This window comes from Nothoprocta perdicaria, unplaced genomic scaffold (assembly GCF_003342845.1).
Source record: "Nothoprocta perdicaria isolate Ctin4 unplaced genomic scaffold, notPer1 scaffold_56, whole genome shotgun sequence".
Lineage (NCBI taxonomy): Eukaryota > Metazoa > Chordata > Aves > Tinamiformes > Tinamidae > Nothoprocta > Nothoprocta perdicaria.
Genome location: NW_020455821.1, coordinates 1,293,757 through 1,314,749, shown reverse-complemented (window position 1 = coordinate 1,314,749; position 20,993 = coordinate 1,293,757). Strand labels below are relative to the sequence as shown.

Genomic DNA, 20,993 nt, shown 5'->3' with positions numbered 1-20,993 from the left:
CCCTGGGGAATGAGTCATTATTGAGCGGGCGCCTTAAATTACAACATTCTTTTCCTCCAGCTCGTTGTCTGAAACCAATACTCAAGACAAGGCAGAGAAAAGAGAAATTTTCATTAACTGACCATTAAAATCATTCAGAGAGCTGCTAGGCACAGAGGACTGTAAATCTTACCTAGAAAATCAAGCCTCAATAATTCAATTAATTCTAAAACAGAAAACAAAAGAACGCTGCTTACTTTACTTTGTGCAGCTCACAGCGCTAGGCCTTGCAGGGGCAGCGCAAAGAGCGAGCCTGTACCAGGACATGGAGCTTTCCATCCATGAGTGTCCTGCACCTCCTCAGCTGCACCCCTCTGGCCTGCAGAGCTCCAGGAATGCTTCACTTTTATACATCCACCTTATTATTAATTACCTGCCTGGGTCGGGAGTGAAGATGTGTTTAATTAGCCCATACAAGTGTGGACGACTGCGCGAGTAAAATATAATTAATCTCTTCAAACCTTGGAGAGCTGATGCATAGGGTAGCCTAATCGTGGAAAATAAAGCTTAATGAAGCACAGTTAAGCATAAGAGAATGCTAATATTATCAGAGAATAACAAATAGATTGTAATAGTAAGAACATGAGTCTAATTACGAACTAGGCTTTTGCATTCTTAACAATGATGAGAAATTTAATCCTGCCCCCCCCCGTAACCTACATAACTGGATTTAATTAGGTTGCTTTTATTTTGAGGGATAAGGAGCATTGCTCCTTATTCATCACCATGTTTTATTTCTTGCAATGTCATTAAACTTGACCTATTTACCAAATCCAYGAGAGCTTCTCCCTTCCCACTCACTCCTGCAACCTACAGCAGGTCAGTTCACTTGTAACACCACATCAAATATGCACAGGTAACATTGCATCAAATATTGCTTTTAAAGGTGTTTGTTAAGGCTAAAACCCATTGAGCTAACTGGGGGAGTATCACTGAGACACACATGTGGCTTGGGCTGAGTTAAAGGAATAAGAATTGAGGAGCTTCTGTGTTTAATTTTCAAGAGCAGGGAGTTTTGCACCATCCCCACATACAAGAGGAGAAATTATGAGAAAGATGATGGATGGTAAAGATTTGAGGTGTCAGCAAGATTCTGTGAGATGTTAAAACCAAGTCAAGGAGCTCATTTGTCTCCGGGAGCGTCGGTGCTACCACGGGCTGAAATAGAAACGAGCTTCTCTGGCAATGAAGTTATCATTAGATACCTGGCAAAGGCTTCTAAAATTGTACAGCAAAATGCAGATGTTGCACATTGTTGACAGTAGCAAACCTTAGTGAATTATTCACTGGGAAAATATTCACCACATCACATTTCATCACAGTTTTTTCAGTGACAAACATAACCTCAGAGAGATTTTTGAAAAGGCAATGCTGTCAAGAGTCACAAGTATATTCCAAAAAAAAAAAAAACCAACCACAAATAATAAACCCCCCCCCAATACCCTAAACATATTTGTCTGTTATCACGTGGAAATTAGAGATTGCTTAGCCAGGCAATTATTTCTCTCATTAGCTGATCAGTAACAATCAAGACTACAGATTTCCTACTTCAGAATGGATTCTTTTTAGAAAACTTCAAAGGTTTGTGGTGAAGATAAAAAAATTTTGGAAGAAAATGCAGAAAAAAATGTAATAATGGACTTCCCTACAATACAAATAACATAAGTATTTATTTCCTTTTTGATAGCTTTTACTTCTATAGTTCACAAGAAACTTTAACCAATCAAGCCATTCAGTCCTAAACAACCTCTCATAATAACCCTATTCTTCCATTTTAGGGAAAACAAACAAACAAACAAATCCAAACATTTCAGGCAAACAAGTCCCAGGCTTGCTCTCTTCCCTCCTCCAAGCACTGCATACTTTGCTTATCTGCCTTTACAGTGCACTCCTTCCTAAAACACTAATACACACGGAAACCAAAACCTTCAAAAAAACCCCATCACACTACTGGACCTCAAGTATTTGAAAGAAAAAGAAAACCATAACACAGTCCTAGCCACCTTGATGCAGCCAGTACATTCCTTACACTACTTTTTATTCCAAGTGCCACAAACTCACCTTATGAAACCCAGAACCTCACATGACCAGCAGCCACCAGGTTAGGATACCTTAGCTTGACATGCAAAAATGAACYGTTTTCCACACATTAAAAAGGCTGCAGGGGATTAAAAGAGGGCTGGAGYGAGAGCTTGGAGACAAAAGGCTCCCACTTCCCTCACAGCTGCTCTTTATCCCCCAGCTTCCACGTGGGATGAGCCAAACACCATCACCTGCTCTCCTTCCCTTTCCCCTCGAGGGAGGCAGCACTGGGCACAGCCTCCTCCTCTAGAGCAGTTATTTACTTGGTCTCTGCTTTGAGCTGCCTGTGGCAGTAGCATCACATTGGACCAAATTTTATGAAATAAATGCAACTTCTACATAGCCCTCTGGGAAACGATCCCCCCCCCACCACACACACATCTATAGAAACAGAACACAGCGCATCAAATAGGGACTGAAGTTGTAGGCCAGTGTTTTACACAGACAATACATAAAAGACRGTAACTCTATACTGTCATCCTAAATAAAGTGATTTTGCACACTGACCAGATATAGTTAGATATACTATTTTGAACAACTGCAGAAGCACTTACGTGAACTCCTTAAGCTGGTCTATCAGCAGGGTTTCTTGCCCACATTCTTGAGATATCATGCGCACATCGATAGGACTACCCAAGCAGTACAACCACAGGGCCAATATTACCAAAGCAAGTAGGAATACCTAGCAGCAACAGGAGTTYAGCACCTCTAATGAACAGGTAATAATGAGGTATCCCAAGACCGTACAATAGTTTTTCCGTATTTTACATAATATCTTTAGACACCAAGTTACTTTATTAGGAACCTTAAAAGACACCATTAAAGCCTACTACTGCTTAATCACTGTTCACCTTCAAAGCTCATTAACAATATTAACAATTTAATATTCACCAGCTTCCTCTGGGAGAGAAAAGTACAATTTACCCCATGTGGCGAAACAGAAGATGAGAAACTTGCTGATATTTCCAAAGTCTCTGTTGCAAATTAGTTCTTCTCTTACAGCTGCATGCCCCCCCTAAAAATTACCTCCCCTAACAAACATTTCTCTTTTTTTTCCTCTGCTCTCCCTATTTACATCTTTATTCTATGATACGAAAACCGGAATATCAAAAATGCTGCTGTTTGTTGTGAGCTTAGGTAGAAGGAAACATGCCAAAYGTGAGGCAATTTTTACAGTAATAATTTTAATTGATATGAAAAACAGAGAAAAAATAACTAGTGTACTTCGAGACATATGCTCCATAGAGAAATTCCTACAGYGTCACTTCTAGATTTTATTTCTATTGAAGAGTTTTTCCTCTTAACTTTTATACATGTCATAGATTTGCAATTCCGACTTTCAGCTGGTAAGCTGATTTTGCAGYTATTGGCAACATCTCAAATATTGCAGCTGCTGTGGTGTTGTACTGGGTTCGTAGCTCTACGCTTTCCRTATTACAGGGCACTTTTTGCTCTCAAATAACACCGAGTTTTCAAACTGCAGATAAAACCTTGTCAAGTTCCTCAAAATATTCTCTTGTTCCTCCTGACTGAACATTAACTATGGCTACTGGAGAAAACTGGCCTGGAAGGTGCCATGAACTGCTTCTCACCATGGAATTCATTGATACCTTAAAATTCCTTGTTTTTAACAAGGGATCTTTTACACGAGACAGAGAACAAAATATCACAGTAGTATGACACTATGGCCATTAAAACAAAGTAAAAATAAGTAATAAGGAAAGTAAGTGACCTGGAAACAAAGATGACCTGAATTAGATCTTCTGTAGCTGTTGAAGTTTTATAGCATGAGGCATCACAGAATTAATTTTTAGAGTCTTTCTTGCAATGCCACTGCCAACTTGACATTAAATGTTAAAGCTGGTCACTCAAAGGTCTCGTGGGTTTATTAGCAAGGATGGATGGATGGATGGATGGACACACTTCACAACTGCAGATTACTAGGAATGATACTGCTGTAATCTTCYTGCTATAACTACCAGTTAATAAACAGCAAATAAAACCCCGGAAACCTGTTGTTCTTTGTTTCTGATAATAATGAAGATGAAAATGGAGGAATAATTAGGGCAAAGAATGAAGTCAGCTTTTTTTCTCTTTTTCTTTTTTTTTCCCCTGTAYATGTGCTACAGAGGTCACTTAGTATCAAAAATGCAAAAAATAATTTCTTGTATATCTGCTTTCTATTTTTGTTCCTTAAAATGGCTTTTATTTGATTTATGGAGCCTTGTCTTCATAACAATAGATGCTTTTGTCTGAAAAGATTAGTGGTATCTTTCCAYGGGTAAGATACACTTATAATCAAGATGTTAAATTAAACTAGCCTTGATATATACAAATATATGCATTGCATCCAAGAATACCTGGATCTTAGATTTTTTGCAATATCTTATCATTTACAGCACACAAATGACTGTATTTTTACTTAGACAAAATCAAAACAGCACATTCCCAACCTTTAGAATTCTCAAATGCCTGCATGCCTGAGGATTCGGTGGTAAAAAGCATAATCCATACATTATATTGATGGATATTCACCATCTGTGATGATAAGTGTCTATAGGAAAGAGATCTGACAGCGTGCAAGGCGCAATGGATCCCACACAACAGCAGAGCTGTGTTATTGCCCTTGGCTTCTACCTGAAGAAATCGTAAGAGCCTTTGAAACGTTTGCTAATTAGCAATTTCTTAATTTCTGATGATGAAGAGAACTCAACTTTAAATTTATGGCTTTAAAACCTTTGTTTTAATTGGCAGGTGCTGGACATCAGGCAATAGGGAAGCAATCTCTCACCCTGCCTTATCAGCAGAGTGTGTGAGGAATTCCCACATGGTGCTGAGGGCACCATGCCCTCTGCCGAGGGCAACTTAAAGGATGCAAGCGAAGGTAGGGTACAGAGCAAGGTTGTCTATTCTGTACTGGATCACATACATCCAACTAAAAGATCAGAGAGTGATGTGATATAGGAAAACCATAAAGAACATTCTTCTGGTCAGTTATTTCTTCCAACTGAGCTAGGTCAGTTCTTGGAGGTAAAATATGACCATGGAAAACTGGGAATTATAGTTTAATTGGCCACTAAATTAAATGATGAATAAAATACGAATTTAAAAATATATAAAAAAATTATTTTATCTGAAAATATTTAACATGAATTAAAAGCTGTAAAAATGCTTATAGAAGCCAGCTGATGTTATATTGCTGCACAGGTTACTAAATATATTTCAGTTTGGTTTAAGATAGGGGCAAAAAACTACAATGAAGAACAGTTCAAGATAAATCACCTCTCTACAAATGCTCAAGGAGTTTTAAGAGATAATTCTACAAAGGAAAAGGCTGCGTTTAGGTGACATTTGAAGGATAACAGATATCAAAAGAACTGTGGAAGGTTTAAAAAGTAACCTTCTCAAAACAGAGTAGGGCACTTCTTGGGAAAACCAAAGGCAAGCACTGTGCTGAAGTTAACTGAGGAAGGCGGCTCTGTGCAGCTTAAAATTGTAGAGCAGCGGGGCCTTCAGGAAAAATGAAGGAGTGRAGTATTTTTAAAGGTGTTTCCTGGATCAAAAAGCTTTTGTTTCAGTGGTTAGCATAAGAAAGGCTGTTCTTTCAGCGGCCACAGTTGTCTGCCTGCTGCAGGTGCCTGTGGCCGCRGCTGTGGAAGGAGTCACAGCTTCTGAAGTCCATCAGACCTTCGAAATACAAATAGCCTCTGCATCACTACAGGCTCTGCAGCCTAACATACACATTACATGACAGATTAAGTTTTACACCCAAAAASCTCAACAAATGGTTTCAGAGACATGTGTAAGGGAACAAAAGTACAAATATCCCTGAAGCTGACAAGCTTCACATGGCAAGAAATAAAATTGCATTAAAAAAACCCCCAAACCTAGTACTGGTGTATTCTTTCAAAAACTCCAAATACCTGCACATATCTAGGCTGGAATAACAAGTGGCTTGTTATTGCTCTCCATCCAAAAATATTTACCAACAAAAGTTCCCAATGTGATTTCATAGAGCACGTGCTGTGACCATCCTCACTCTGCTGCATTCCAGAATATGCCCAGAGACACCTGGAGCTGAAAAAAATAATTCAGCACAGTAAGAGACTAAATGCTGCAACTTTTCCAACTATCCCTGGAGAAAGCAAGTGTCTGGTGACTGCCTGAACCAAACAAGACCTTGGTAATAGCTCCAGATCTCACAGGCCTCTAAATAAAGAGCTAACACAAAGTCGTGCTCCAAACACAACATCTGGAAGCCAAAAGGGAGCGCAAGTTCAGGATTTTGAGCAGGTTTCCCCCAGGTCTTTTAAGCCAGCCCATGGAGATTGACTTAAACCTGCCATGACCGCTTGCACCGAGTCCTGAAACTCTTTGCGAGTGTGAAGAATGCATTAGCCACAGATGATTACAGTAAGTAGTTCTGCTATGAAAAATTTAGGGCCCTGGCTGAAATATAATAGACTTTCTAAAAAACCCTTTCAGATCCTGCTGCTGGCCAAATCTCTAGAGGACTGAACTACTGACACCTGAATATGGTCCTGCTTAGCCTGTGCTTCAGCCTGGAAAAGGCTYGCTCAGAGCCAGCAAGGTACCTTTGTGTTACACATTAGCTCTCTTAATCAGAGCAAACATGTTGAAATTTACCTCCTTTTCGTTTTTTAAATCTTTTTGAAGACCTGCACGAGAGCACTTCAAGAAGCAAATAATTAGGTTTGTTAAAATATCAGCTTTGTTGCTGCCTGAAGTCTTTCCATGATGGGCTTGCTCCTCTGTTGAAAAGATCAATATGGTACCAAACCTTACCTCCAGTGCTCAGACGTCAGAAATGGGAGCACACATGTGTGCAGTGCACAGAGATGAAGGAATTTTTATTTATGTTAGGGCAGAGGATCTGAAAGGGCTTGAAATTCATTAATCTCGTTGAACCTGACCATCATATTTGCAGGAACATATCTGGAGATAGCACTGAAGTGTTCAGCATGAAAATAAAATAGTTCTGACATGCTCAGCTCTTCTGCGCATTATCTAAGATTGTAGTGTTTGTTTCTGTTATCTACTATTATCTACTCTTTACTATTATCTACTCTTTACTATTATCTACTATTATCTACTCTGTAAGCAAATTTTGCAAAATAATTATTTGAATAAAAACTTTAATAAGCTGTGATTCAGCACTGTGTATATGTAATGTTACTTTTATTCTTAAATTGGGAGACATATTCTAACTGGAACTCCAAAAAATTTAACATTGTAAGACAAAGACCAAACAAAAGGCACCTCAAAACACAGAACTCTGGGTATCAGGCATGATAACATCTGCACTAAAATTACATTTGCCTTTCAGAAGGATACTTCTGTTATTTTACAAAATCTCCTTGTTGGCAATCTACCAAATTCTGTTTTTTCATCAGTTATCTCCTTTTAGAAGAAAATGACMATCCTTAGTGGGCCTAACACAGTACAACTATGAAGTAGTTAGTATATATTGTAAACGTTCACTAATTATTTTATTTTAAAAATGTAGACGGTTTCAATATGTCAACTGTACTGAAATTATCAGTACAGAAATATTCCATAGCATGGRTTTAATGAGGATTTATTTTCACTTTCTTATTAACAGAATGATTTCGACACAGATGGTTTGATGGTTTATGACTAACTAGAAAAAAATACATTATTTTCTTAAGAAAAATAATCCTTGGCATCCTTCTCTGGAAAAAGAAAAAGGAAAAAAATCTTCTTGAGGACGTTGGCTCTGGAACTCAGGACTGGGACTTGACAGGCTTGAACACAGAGGTTGCTTTTTGCCACTCCTGTGCCAGTTCTCCCGAGGGATTTGTGTATGTTCCCCATGGCTGCAGCCCACRGCTGCACCCCAGAGTTTGCAGGAGGTCACCCAGAAAACATTGCACRTGGCTGACACGCATCTAAGTTAGATATGGCCTTTCACTCAAAAGCATTCGTCACTTCGTTCATCATTTCGAAAGTATGCTACAAAGATCCACACGCTCACATATATTTATACAAAACATGCCTCCAGATTAATTGTCTCACTGTGTATAACAATCCTCTCTAAATAAACACTTCAAATGTAGTCAGCAGAAGAAAAAAGGGAAATGAAAACAAACAATATGGCTTTCATAGTTGTGAGTAGTTGAAAAGTAATTCTGATTAATACAACTAAGCTGGAAGTACAGATAACTGACACTTGAATTACCAAGCTGCAGACCTACTGCCATTGTAGAAATTATTGTTATGCTTCTAGGAGGGAAGTCTTTCTTTTCTTTTGCCTTTTTTTTTCCCCCCCTTAAACACGGCTTTTAAAATAATGGCACTTCAATGMAATTTGAAAGTAAATTAAAAATTCTTCCAAGGAAATACTTTTACATGCATGTAGCATACAAAGTTTAGTGCAAGAATAGATCCTGAGCACCCACTAGCATAAATCCTTCATCATTATTGCAATTTTTTCTAGATTCCGCTAAACTTGACAGCAAACCGGGCTCATGTAGTGGCAGCTAGAGAAGGTCTGTTCCTGAGATTGTTCTGCTAAAGACTACTATAATTCCATKTAAATAGTGATACTGTAATTATGTAAAGAATAATATATTTGTCATCATCTTGTCACATTCTTTGTTATCACCATGTCATTTTGCAGTAACCAACAAGAACAGATGGAGGGACATATGAGAGGTGTCAGCAGACCCCGGTCCCGCGGGCGGCCAGCACGTGTTGGAGTCCTCACTGAAACAACCTTCTGCATGGCGCTTGTCTTCTGCACAGGCCTGGGCTTGCACCATCAACAGCCTCCTCTCTGGAAGAACGTGCAACCAGAAACAAGGTGCACGTCTGTAAGAAACGAACTCCTCACTTCCAGTTCCTGTGCCCACAACCACCATAGCAATGCTGGCTTCATGGATTCCTTGCCTACACATTTATCCTGCATATAAGATCTTGGCAGTACAGAAAGTACTACTAAAATTCCTAGAATCTTTTTAATAGSAGTGACTCTTAAGCCTTCAAATGATTTTGTATGTGTAGCTGATACCAAGTGAAATTAGAGAAATTAGTAATCCGTATCATGTCAAATGTGAATTTGCATAATTCATGTTCAGATAGTCTGTGGCAATTTTTGCTTTGAAAAAAGATACCAAATAATAAATTAATTATAGCATTTTATGACCCACTGAAATGTAAGACTGTGTTTTACAGAATAAAAGTATCCTAGTGGTACAAAAATATATCCATGGGCAACGTCAATAAAATTTCATTCRATTGAATTCAAAAAGAAAGCAAACTTTCATGAACTGCAATGCTACTGCGCTGCACGGCAGCATAACAAAAACTGAAGAGATTAACACCCTCAGCAAAGCACGATTTCCACAAAGAATGCAGCATATGGATTCAAAGGGAAATGAATGCCAAATTAACCGAGGGGTCACGTGGAAGCCTTCTATTTATTTCATACCTCCCTCGCGCTGGCTTTGTGAGACGCTGCGACGCTCCTCAGAGAGCCTCCGGCTGGCTGGCGCGCGCGGCCAAGCGCCCTCCTGTCCCGGGGAGTCCGGGGACAGGAGCGCTGTCTGGCCAGGTCTGGCCAGGTCGTGTCCGCAGGAGGAGAGATGCAAGGGAGAAGCAGAAACTCTCCTCCGAGCACAGACRGCGCCTGCGCTGAGGTGCTAGCAACGTAAATCAACCCCCAATACCTCTGTCTYGAACCCCATTGTAACCACCATCCATTTTGGAGAAAGAAAGCGTGATATTCTTTGCAGAAGAAAAGGCTGCCAGAGTGAATTGCTAGGGAAAGCCCTTCCGTGCAGAGAAGCCCTTCCTGGCCTGTGGAGCCAGGAGAGCTGCAGCCCATTGMAGGACGGGCTTGCTCAACTCTCCTGGTCTGATACCAGGACATAAAGTGCTGCCCTGAGATAAACTTGGGTCACCGGAATATTCCCCAGCCTAAAGCAGATACACAGCCCATGCTAGGAGCCCCCCRGTCCCACGCTTGGAGATGAATTTGGCACATTTCTCTTGCTGGAAAAGCCCATGGGAAAGTATTAACAACTGGTTATGCCTCTCTGTTCTTTAACATTTTGTATGACATGGAGGAAACAAAAAGGCACAGTCTCAATAGCAGAAGTCACCTTGGAGTATTATTAATCTACCTCAGACCACAAGTTCATGAAACTGCCTTTTCAGCTAGTACTGAAATGATATTAACCATCAAGTACCCTAAGTGAATGGAATCCTAAATCTAATTTTCCAGCAGGCTCCATTTATTGAATAAAATCTCCCATGTTACATTAAGTTACCTTATTGCTTCAACAATGACACCATTCATAAAGGAAAGGCCCAGGGACAACCCACCGCGGGCGCCTGGGCTGTTACTCATTTTCGAGATCCTATGTGACATTGGCATATCCCTCGCCGCCCGCGCTGCAGCGTCAGGAATAAAGAAAACGGTGGTGGAGGTCACGCGAGCAGGGCCCCACGGGCGAGCAGGGCCCCACAGGCGAGCAGGGCCCCACGGGCGAGCAGGGCCCAGGCAAAAGCCAGCCCAGGGCCACAGGGAGCTGGGCATCCCCCAAGACCCTACGGACCCACGGATGGACACACCAACACATAGATCTGCAGGATCCCAGGGCTGGACACGGCAGCACAGAGACCTGCTGTGAGCTGCTGAGCACTGGGGACTGACACTGGCATTAACAGCTCACACTGCTCTCAGGAAAAAGAAATACACATACATACACACTTTTATATATATGTGTGTATATATACAAACACACACACTTATATTTATATGTATGGATGGATGCACACATGCGCACACATACACATATATATGAATATATACATTTTTAGACATTCCTGTTGTTTTCCGGTGGCAAACATGCAACCAACCATCACCTCCTGGCCCCTTCCTTCAGTGTAAGGGGTGTAATAAGGATGGACCCCAAGGAAACTGGCTGTAAAACGGAACTGAGGCACTCCAGCTTGTTACCACACCACCAGATCCAGGCTCATAGCAGGAGCCAAGTGACAGAAGCAAAGGAGGATTTTTTTTTCTACATGAACCTGTAAATCAACAGACAGGCCTGCCAAGCTGACATTAGCTTTCTGTTTTAGTTTTAGGAACTTTTCTTCTTTAATCAATGGTTTTATATAAATTTTAAAAATACTTTCTATTTATTGTTGGAGTAAAAAGGGAATGAGACCCTCTTTTACTTTGCACATCTTCCTTTCGGAATCAGAACTGTGGCTTCCAAGCACCTGGTATTTCATGTGTGAAATCTGTAACTTTGTAGAGCGACACCACTCTTTCCCTCTTTCCTATTCAAGTGATAACCGCAATTAAGTATTGATTCCTGCCAGTACTTTCTGAATTAATGCAATTAAGTGCCAGTCTAAAAATCTAGTCACAGAGACACAATACAATTGCCTCCTTATGAAACTGTAATGAATAAAATCAAACAGAAAGAATTCCAGTGGAAACAATGAATAGTAGCAATCTATTTCATCTTATATTACCCTGACTGCTTCATATAATTTCATTTCATTTCTGCGTAAAATAGAGAATTCTATTGTCTGCTCTGCTGCCATTTCTCTTGATATTTGAAATATATTTAATTATACAAGGTCACATCTGAAGAGATAAAGCTCTCTGGAGAGAAAGAAATTGAACTTTTCCATATCAGATCACTTCTCTCTCCAGAAATGAATTCTTTATTACCCCAAAATTACACGATATTATCCTGAAATGACATGATACGTCTTATTTCTCATCTAGCGCATTCCTAGAATTAGACTGGAGTATAAAAGAAAACTAATGGTTCTGAGAATTGGCTGCTCCGGAGGGTTCGCTCTTTCATTACTCACTCTTTGTAATTGGCAGGCCACCACAGGCGAAGCCGTAAGAAATGTGCCAGTTGCATTTAGAGATGGGAGTTATGGCTTTTCCTTTATGATGTGGCGTAAAAAATTATGGCAAATTATAATAGCTGTTACGGATGCGTTAAACCTGCCAAAGGTCTGTTTGTGCTGAAAGGTTTTATTCCAGATTTGAAACTGAGAGTTCTCCAGTTCTCCAAAGGCTTAGAAAGAGTGTTTGCAAAGGAATGCCACATTTGGAAAAAGTGCAGTTTACGAGAAGACAGATGTCATTAAGGAAAAAAAGAAATCTCTTAGGCTTCCTTTTTTTTTTTTTTAAGGTTATGAATGAAAACAAACATAAAGCAGACCCATTTCACATCTAAATATCTTAGCTATCAATGCATTTCATATAAACAGGATATGCTTTCTGAAGTCTACATAATAGTTAYATGTGTGAATATAATTAAACAGTTATTCCCATTCTTTCCCTAGAACTTTTTGGTTTGACTTACCATGATTTTATATGGAAGCAATTTTGTCTCAAGGAATTTTATCAAACTTTTTTGAATGACAGCTGATTGAAATATCTTTCAAATATCAACAAGAACTCTCTATAAAATGTCTGTGCTTTGCATCAGCACAGTTTTCTAAGTCTATCTGTACTGTTGCCCAAAAGCACGAGTCAAAAAAAAAAAAAGAAAATAGACAAATATGTAAAAAAAGCACACACAACACATATATGTATAGGCATAGGGGTGTACATGCTTATATAAATCTCATAAAGTTCATCATGGTGCCTGGTCTGGTCTCCTGTAGCCCAGACGTCACCTGCCCRCGCGCACTGTAACCGCAGGAAACTTGTTCAGGTTCCACCTGTGAAAGTGGTGGAAGAAAGAGACCGTGTGGAGGGGTCAGTGTCCCGGGCACACACAGGGCACAGCTGCTGGCCTTGACACCAGGGAGCTGCCAGACTCCCTGCCGAGCCGCAGGGACCGTCGGGACCTTGGTGTCCTCCTGTCTCCGCAGGAGACACTCTCAGGACAGCTCCACAATCCTCATCAAGCACAATTCTCATCAAGTTATTAATCCAAAACGTTTTTAGCTCTGCTGATTGTTTAAAACCAGCTATTATCAAGCAACAGCTGCAGCAAAAATACACAGATTGAAGGTGCTACCAACAGCACATTGGATTCAAGGAATTGCAGCTTACGGGAGAGGGAGTTTTGAGCCTGGGCACCAGATTGCAATACTCTCYTCCACACCACTCACGCTTTTGAAAGATATGCAGAACTAGCAAAATCAAAAGRAAGTGTTGAGAGCTGTAGGTACAAAATACAAAAGCCCACACTGTGCCAACTATCTCGCAATAGCAGGGCCGGTCTCAGCATGTCCCCGTGTGTGACAAGAAGGGAAACTGGGACGACACTGCCTTTCATTACATCTTTCTACTTTCATTAACAATACTAGTCCTTAATAAAGAGACGGAAATCTTGTTACCACTAACACACTGTTTGAAAAACAGGYATCCAAAGTCTTGAAATAGAGCAATGGAGCCTCTCTTCAAGGCTTCTTTGCTACCAGGCTTTTGAGGGATGATGCTGGGCAGGAGTTGGTGCTCAGGTGCTTCATATTTATATCTGTTTCTTATTTATATTGGCCTGTTCAGCAAAGCTAAGCAAAAGCAAAGCAAATCAGGACAAAAAAGAGATGTAGGGATAATTACACACTGTCTTCTTTCAACAGCTTCAAAACTGTTTTGCAAAGCTGAAAACTAAAAACACATCTGCATTCCTGAAGTCTGAAAATGGGTCAGAATTGTTTTCATTTCCAAGAGCAAATAAGCTGCGAGGTAAAATGATTTTTTTTTTCAAAATCATTGCTCATCTCCATGTTATTTAATTACACTGTTGCAGTGTTTCAGGGAAACTCACGAATCCCCTTAGAGAGAAAAAACAGATTTTCAGGAAAGCCTCTTTTGCAAAGAAGAAACATTWCAAACAAAAAATTATGAAGAGCTTTCCACATTATTTTCACAGTAGAAAGTATTTTGCTTCTTTGGCTTGAAGAAGTTAAGATTAACAACTTTGCTGTAGCATCTGTAAAYGGCAGTCAAAAATACACTATGAAAAGGCAGGAAACTTCTGAAACAAGTACAACGTTTCTTTCTGTGTTTATAGTGATTAACATGTTCTGTATACAACTGCAGTATGAACAAAAAATAGCAATAGATAAATGATAATTTCATCTCAGAATACATATTACCTATTAAAAGACCAAGTCTTTGACATTTAACCTTGGCATTGTGTAAACTCCATGAGGTTYTTTCACTTGAAGTTCAAAATTCTTCACAGTAAAAGTTATTTTCTCACATACATAGTATCATGTGCACCAATTAAGACCATAAACCAGAGAAAACTCTGATACAATAATTTAGAGTCAAGACTTAGAAAGTGATTGTTTAGATGTGAGCTAGTGCTTCCCTCTAATTCTCCTGCTAATCCTTTGTGGGTTTTTAATGCAGTGAACTTGGCCTCCTTTATGTCTAGTTTAATGCTGCTCCCTTGCAGGTCGTTTGGGTTTGCAATGATTAAATACAGTTAAGCCTGCATCTTCAGCAGCAGTGTTTTCAGATGTTATCCCCTTACAGAATAGCCCAGACCAAAAGGAAAAATAACACAGAGCAATGCATTTCTTTTACAGAAGTGAAATAACATCTCATGCTCCTTGGACATGAGAAGGGATCAGAATTTTGAAGAGTAACTTGTCCAAGGTTCTTACTTCTTGCGACAAAGAAGGGGAAAGGAAGTAATGACAGGCTGCAAAAATGCACTATACATGAACCTTTGCTAGCACTTTTAAAGAAATAGTCTTTTGGATTATTTAATTCATCTCTTCACAGAGATAGAGGAAGTTCAGAACTGAACCTTGATTCTACCATCACAAATTCAAGACAGGTCTCCAGATTTCTACTCGTGAGAAGCAAAATGCAGCCCTCAACCACTAAATTTAAGAGTTCTCATAAATAATTAATATGGTGCTAATTTAACATTAAATTCTTATCATGATGCCTCAATAAGAGTAGGAAAACTAAAAAAATGTTTTTGATTAAAGTCACACTCTCTCATTTCCTTAAAACAACAGCATTTATCTTCCCACTAATATTCCTCTGTCATTAAATGTTTAATCACTGATCTGTATCTTGGATTACACTTGGATTACACATTCGGAAATGATTTTCTGTGGAAAAATAAGAGTGAAGGAACCCTGTGGTTGCAAAGCAGGAAAAAGCTCATTCACTCCAGAGCACTGTATGTGCAGGGAAGTGCTCTAAGTCACGGCTACATTCCCAGTTTATACACACCTGTCTGAAAGGGTTTCTGAAGYGTCATGCTGACATACAGCGTTCTGATTTTAATTTTCACTTTTAAAGGATTTTTAATGTGCATCATTTCTCCCCTTCACTTTCCAATCGAGCAGGCCTGGGTTAGAAGAGGCTCTCTGTGGGTTCAGCTGGCCTAGCAGCCTCCGTTTCACTGATCAATAGCGAGTAATTTTAAAAGCGCATGAGAACAGAAAGAGTTTGCCTTCTCACCTCCCCATTGCCTCTCTCGTTTCTAACTATTTGCCTCTCCGAAGCCTCATGAGGAGAAGGGCAAGCCTGCCCACTTACTCACTTGCAGCGGGGGTCTCCTCACTGCTTCCTGGCTCTCTCAGAATCCATGTGGATTTGGCACCTCTCACAGCGGCAGCACCACCGTTCATCCCGGTGAGCATTCCCGCTGCTCTTCCATGGGCCTTTCCCGCTCACCTGGGCTGATTTCTACATGAGAAGACTGCATGTGTGGATGCGGTGCATCCATGTTTCCGTGCTCCGCACTCAACTCCTGTCATGATTTGCTTTCCTTGGGCCCCCGCTTAAGATTCACTGCTTAGCCCCAAGCTTTTACACCGAGTAATCATAGATTTTCATGCTGCAAGTAAGCCAGCAGSTATTTCTAGCTCATCAGCCAGATAAAGCAGTGATGTCCCTGCATGAAAGAGTGGAAACTGATCCTAGTGATACCGGAGGTCCATACTTCAGAAAACACTGTCTGCTTTTCCCATACGTTTCAGCTGATATCAGTGATTTTGAACCAGACTGAGAAGGAAGAAATTTCCTAGAACTCCCTAAACTACAAAAGTATGAAACTCAAGGCATAAAATAAAAGTTTGAATCACAGGAAACACAATCAGCATGATAAATACTACGTGGGATGAAGGGCTAGATCAATGCACTACCACATATGCCCCAAAACTGCAGGCACTTACACAGAACTTGTTTTAGTCAGCACAGCATCAACTTCTCACCAGCAAAACATCAGAGGGCATTTTACAATTGCTATCTATTTTCTACAGCCAGCTCATTTTCAAGATGCAACAAAAACTCTTTCTCTGAAGAAGTTACCAGTGTGAGAGATGACAGGGAGGACTCAGGATCTCCCAGACTCTTCTTATACAGGGATGGTTGTTCAGAGAGCAATTCTCAGCCTCTCCTGCTCTCCAGCCCCTTTGAAAAACAGTTATGAAACTTTTCAAAGAAATGTGAGCYAACTTACGACTGCTCTCCCGTAACAAAGCCTTGGATTTCTGGAATTGTCAGCAGATCTCTGACACGCTGTCGCTGCAATTATTTCCCTTGATCACTGCTGCTAGAGCTTGAGGTGCCACACTGCAACAGCAGTGGCACCGTCAGCAGCTGTCACGTCCCTTCGTTCCTCCACACAGCTCGATAAAGTGGCTTCAGCCTCCAGGATATACAGGCCTCTGGCTGCTTTTTTGTGTCAGGGAATTTTGCACAGCAACCTGTATCACCTCCTTGGATTCAGATGTCAGGGCATTTCTATAGGAAAGAAAACCCTGCCTTCTCCTGATAAACTCTCCTTTCTAAATCACAATACACGGACAAGCTCATTCATCAGATGTTTATATATCAGTCCTCCAAATTAAAATGAAAACAGGAAAAAAAAACCATCTTTTCATATTGCAGGTAACATGCTCTATAGCTACTCTAGATACAAATAGTTTTATTCTCTGTAAGGCTGCTGGCAAAAGAGCCTAGTTATTTCCATACATCAGCAATACCTTCTTATAGTTGTGCATCATGCCTGAAAAAAAATCACTAGAGCTGCTATTAAAAAATAATAATTTAGTTATTAAAATTATTAAAATAATTCAACTTTGATATTTTAAAGTCTGTGAACACGATACGATCCAAGTTAAGATACTCTCTATCACAGGCCATGCTAACCTWGGTGGTACGTGAGCATTCACACAGGAGTCTGAAATTTCACTCAAAAGAATCACATTTTTTTAAAGCTCAATGGTTGTTCTAAAGGTCCAGKTCATGACATTCGATTTACTTCGAGGTCCACAGCAGGCAGGTCGGCCTTTGCCTGGCTGCCCTAAATGCAATAGAAAACTCCTAATAACATCCAGCAAACGCCCCGTGCGGCAGGAGCAGCGCGAGGCTACGGGGCTCAGCTGCCTGCTGGGCACACGCGGCAGCTGCTGCCAGGCTGCCCCTCATGCTGCCTCCACGCCGACCTTCTTAAGAGAACACGTTATCTGGTGTTATTGCATCTCATAAGCATTTTTAAAAGGTCTATGAATAAGCACATTTCTGCTGGATCATGTWATGGGGAGGAAGGTGGCGTGAGCTTCTCAGTGCTTTAGTGATTTACCTTCYTCAGTGAGTGCCACCTCAGGCACTCCGCTCTCATTCCAGCCTATAGACTTAGGCCATTGCACTGTGCTGCCCTATAAAGCTTACACTCAGAAATGCATTCCCTGGTATGGTGATGGACAACACCTTCCCATCCACACAGGGAAGAGGAAACAGCAGCAGCCAACACGGGCAGCCCAAACCCCAAAGTAGCGACTTCCAGTGGGGATGGAGGGATGTGCGACCAAGGTAAATCCTGCCACAGACGCACCAGCCACTCTTCAACACAGAAAAATTCAGCCCAGAATAAAGGTGAAGGGAACAAAAGATGCCAACAGGTCATGCTGTCGCTCCGACACTTGGTGCCATCAGACCAGCCTGTATCCGCTATCCGTTGGGCCAGAGCCGGGAGTTGCCAAAGGTGTCACGAGATGCTGAGCTTGCCGGAGCCAACCAACTACTGCCACACCGTGGTAAGCTGTAGAAAAGGTCATTCCCATCTGCAGGAAAGTTGCCCGAGGGAAACTCCTGGACAGACAGAGACTTTCTTTCTTAGTGACKGGTGTCCTCTAATAAAACACCAAAATTATCCAGAGAAATTTGCTATGGTTTGCAGTGTCCCCCTGGTCACCGCCTTGGAAATGGCTGAGCAGTTCCCAATGAAGCAAGGGATGAACCAGGCCATGGAGTTAGGCTGTTGGACAGAAGACAGCTTTTGCCTATGCACTTTCGAGCAACAATAAAAATCAGCAACAATTAAAAAAGGAATATGGTAATTCAATAGATATTTAAATAAAATTTTGTTAGCACTACAAGAGTATGCAATGCAACGATGTGTACACTGGCCAAGAAGCTGAAATGGTTGTCTCTTCTGTAGGACAAAGTTAAATCAGTTTAAAAAGTTCTGCTGCTGTAATTCCACTAGCAGCTTTGTCAGCTCAGTCAAGGACTATTCTGCACACGAAAAAAGTTTACAATCTATGATTTTCTGCAAAATGTTTTCATTATGCAGGCAGGCAACAGAAGAATTACATTATACTAAATCAAATTACGATTAGAATTGATCGTGTTTAATTGATAATTAAATTTTCCTGTATATCTAATAAAATATGGTGCTTGAATTCACTAGATGGGCAAAAAACTGACTTAAAATGGAGTGAAGGCAAAACTGGTACTTTCTGTGTTCAGCACAGTGTAAGGATAGGTAACTCTCACACACAGAAGGGGACAGAGCACAAACATCTATTAGCACGTCATGCTAAGCTGCGTGTCATTTTGTCTCCTGTCCCCAGGAGCTGTAGGGGGCTATTAGACAGTCTGTCATCAGCAGAGGCGGAGATGCTGTAACTGAATATGCTGCTCTCTTTGCACGTCCCCTTCCTTGCCCGCATTTCCCTTCCCCGCGCGGCCGCGGAGCGCCCGGAGCGCCGGCTCCAGCTGCACAGCTCCCACTGAGCCCCTCATCCAGGGATGAGATGCGCTTTGCACCTCCAGGGAGCACGCAGCCCTTGGCACTGGCTCCCCTTCCACAGGCTTCTCGATTTAGGGACTTACTCCGCTGAGCTCACAAAGCCCTCCCCTTGCCATGAAGATCCTCAGAAGAAAGGTGGCACGTTCAACGACAAGAGGAAATGAGGCGGGGGAAAAGCCTCGGAGGGAGGAAGCTGCAAAGCTGGGATAACCTGTGTGCACTTAGCCAGATATAAGCACCTCYGTCCTCCCAGAGGAAAGAGGGATAGGGGTTGGCTCAGGGGGATGCAGTGACCTGCTGCTGCATCCTTTCTAGTAAGGCAGCAAGCGCAGGTGTGCGCTTAAGCTGCATAGTGCTCCACGTGGGCATCACCTCACGTTGCAAGTGCAGCAGTTGTCAGCTTCAGTTTTCATCATCAAGAAACAGCCCAGCAGCCGTAAAACAGGAACACATCCCAAACTTCCTCCTGACTTGTTTTTTTAACTCATGCTATCAGTTGCCATAAGCAACTGTGCAATGAGTCTGTTGATCCTTTCAACCTTCCTGAGTCATCTCAGGTACCCTGGCCACTTCACAGCGTTTCCTTAGACCAGATCAGCAGGTACCAACACTGAAAACTCAGGACTTACAGCTGGAGATCAGGTACTAACAAAATTCAGACCGACTCATTAGGATATATTTGTAATGGGAGGCATAAATTCAGCAGCTTGTGAGGAGACAACCAGAAGACCTTCCTTTTCCATGCATTTTTCATGCACATCCCTCCAATTCTCAGTTTACTCCATATACTCACTTCTTTGACTATCCATATGTGCTTTGACTCCTCCATCATTTCTACTGCTCTCATCAGCTAAGCTTTTCACTTGCCTTTTAAATTCCCCTGGCAAACTCGGAGGCACAAAGTTTATCATTAGCTACGTTTACGCCTCAGGGCCAGTAACCATCCGGGTAAGGTTTTCACAAGGTGACACAACACACTGAYTGAGACCAGATGAGCGATGAGCAGACACCAGGGACTTGCACTAGACATGAGATTTTTGCATGAACAGAAGCTGTGGGAAGGAAAAAGTAAAGGAGGAGGAAGGGGAAATGAGGAACGATCGGGAATCCCTTCAAAATGTTTCAGCAACATATTCAGCTTAGTAATTACACTGAAGGTAGTAGGAATGCGAGTCTCACCATGATTACTGCCACACTAAAAAAATAAAGGTATTCAGTTTTCCTACTTATTTGAAATATTGGCAAGATGATGAAAATTAAACAGGTCCAACACAGGTCTGCTGGTTCTAGCAAACAGAAAACAAAAAAGTAAAACCAACCAAACAAAAACTCACAACACTCTATATCAATCTCATGTTTATCACTTCTATTCTGCATTTTTAAAATGAAGCTTTTTGTCCCCTTATGAACCAGCATGGCACAGTCATTTTTTTCTTTTTCCTCTTTTTTTTTTTCTCTTATAAAAGTTCCATTCCCATATGGTTTCTGCTTTATGTGTCTTGACAGCGTTCTCCAGCTAATGTATTCTCCAGGTCCAAAGTGCCCATTCAGTGAATTTCCATTTACATCTGCATTGCAATGAACCATTAGAGAAGGGTTTCTGCTTTAATTGAATAAGAGACATAACTTTCTTTGCAGATCCAAATATGTCCATTACGGTATTTTATTTCCTTTTCAGAATGTATTTTGCTTTCAAGTAAACTGAAGCAGGAGACAACGATTAGAAATTTGAAGGGATATCATGACTTGGAGGAGGGCTTTGAAGAGAGGGGAGATGCCATTTTGCAATCCATTTCAAGTGCATTGAGTAAATCCAGAGCCACACAC

At 41.1% G+C, this 20,993-nt stretch overlaps 1 protein-coding gene across 1 annotated transcript in view; it reads right to left on the bottom strand.

The window, feature by feature from the left end:
- The window catches only part of GALNTL6 (polypeptide N-acetylgalactosaminyltransferase like 6), a 387,334-nt gene that overhangs the window by 135,405 nt on the left and 230,936 nt on the right, over positions 1–20,993 (bottom strand). The window lies entirely within an intron of this gene.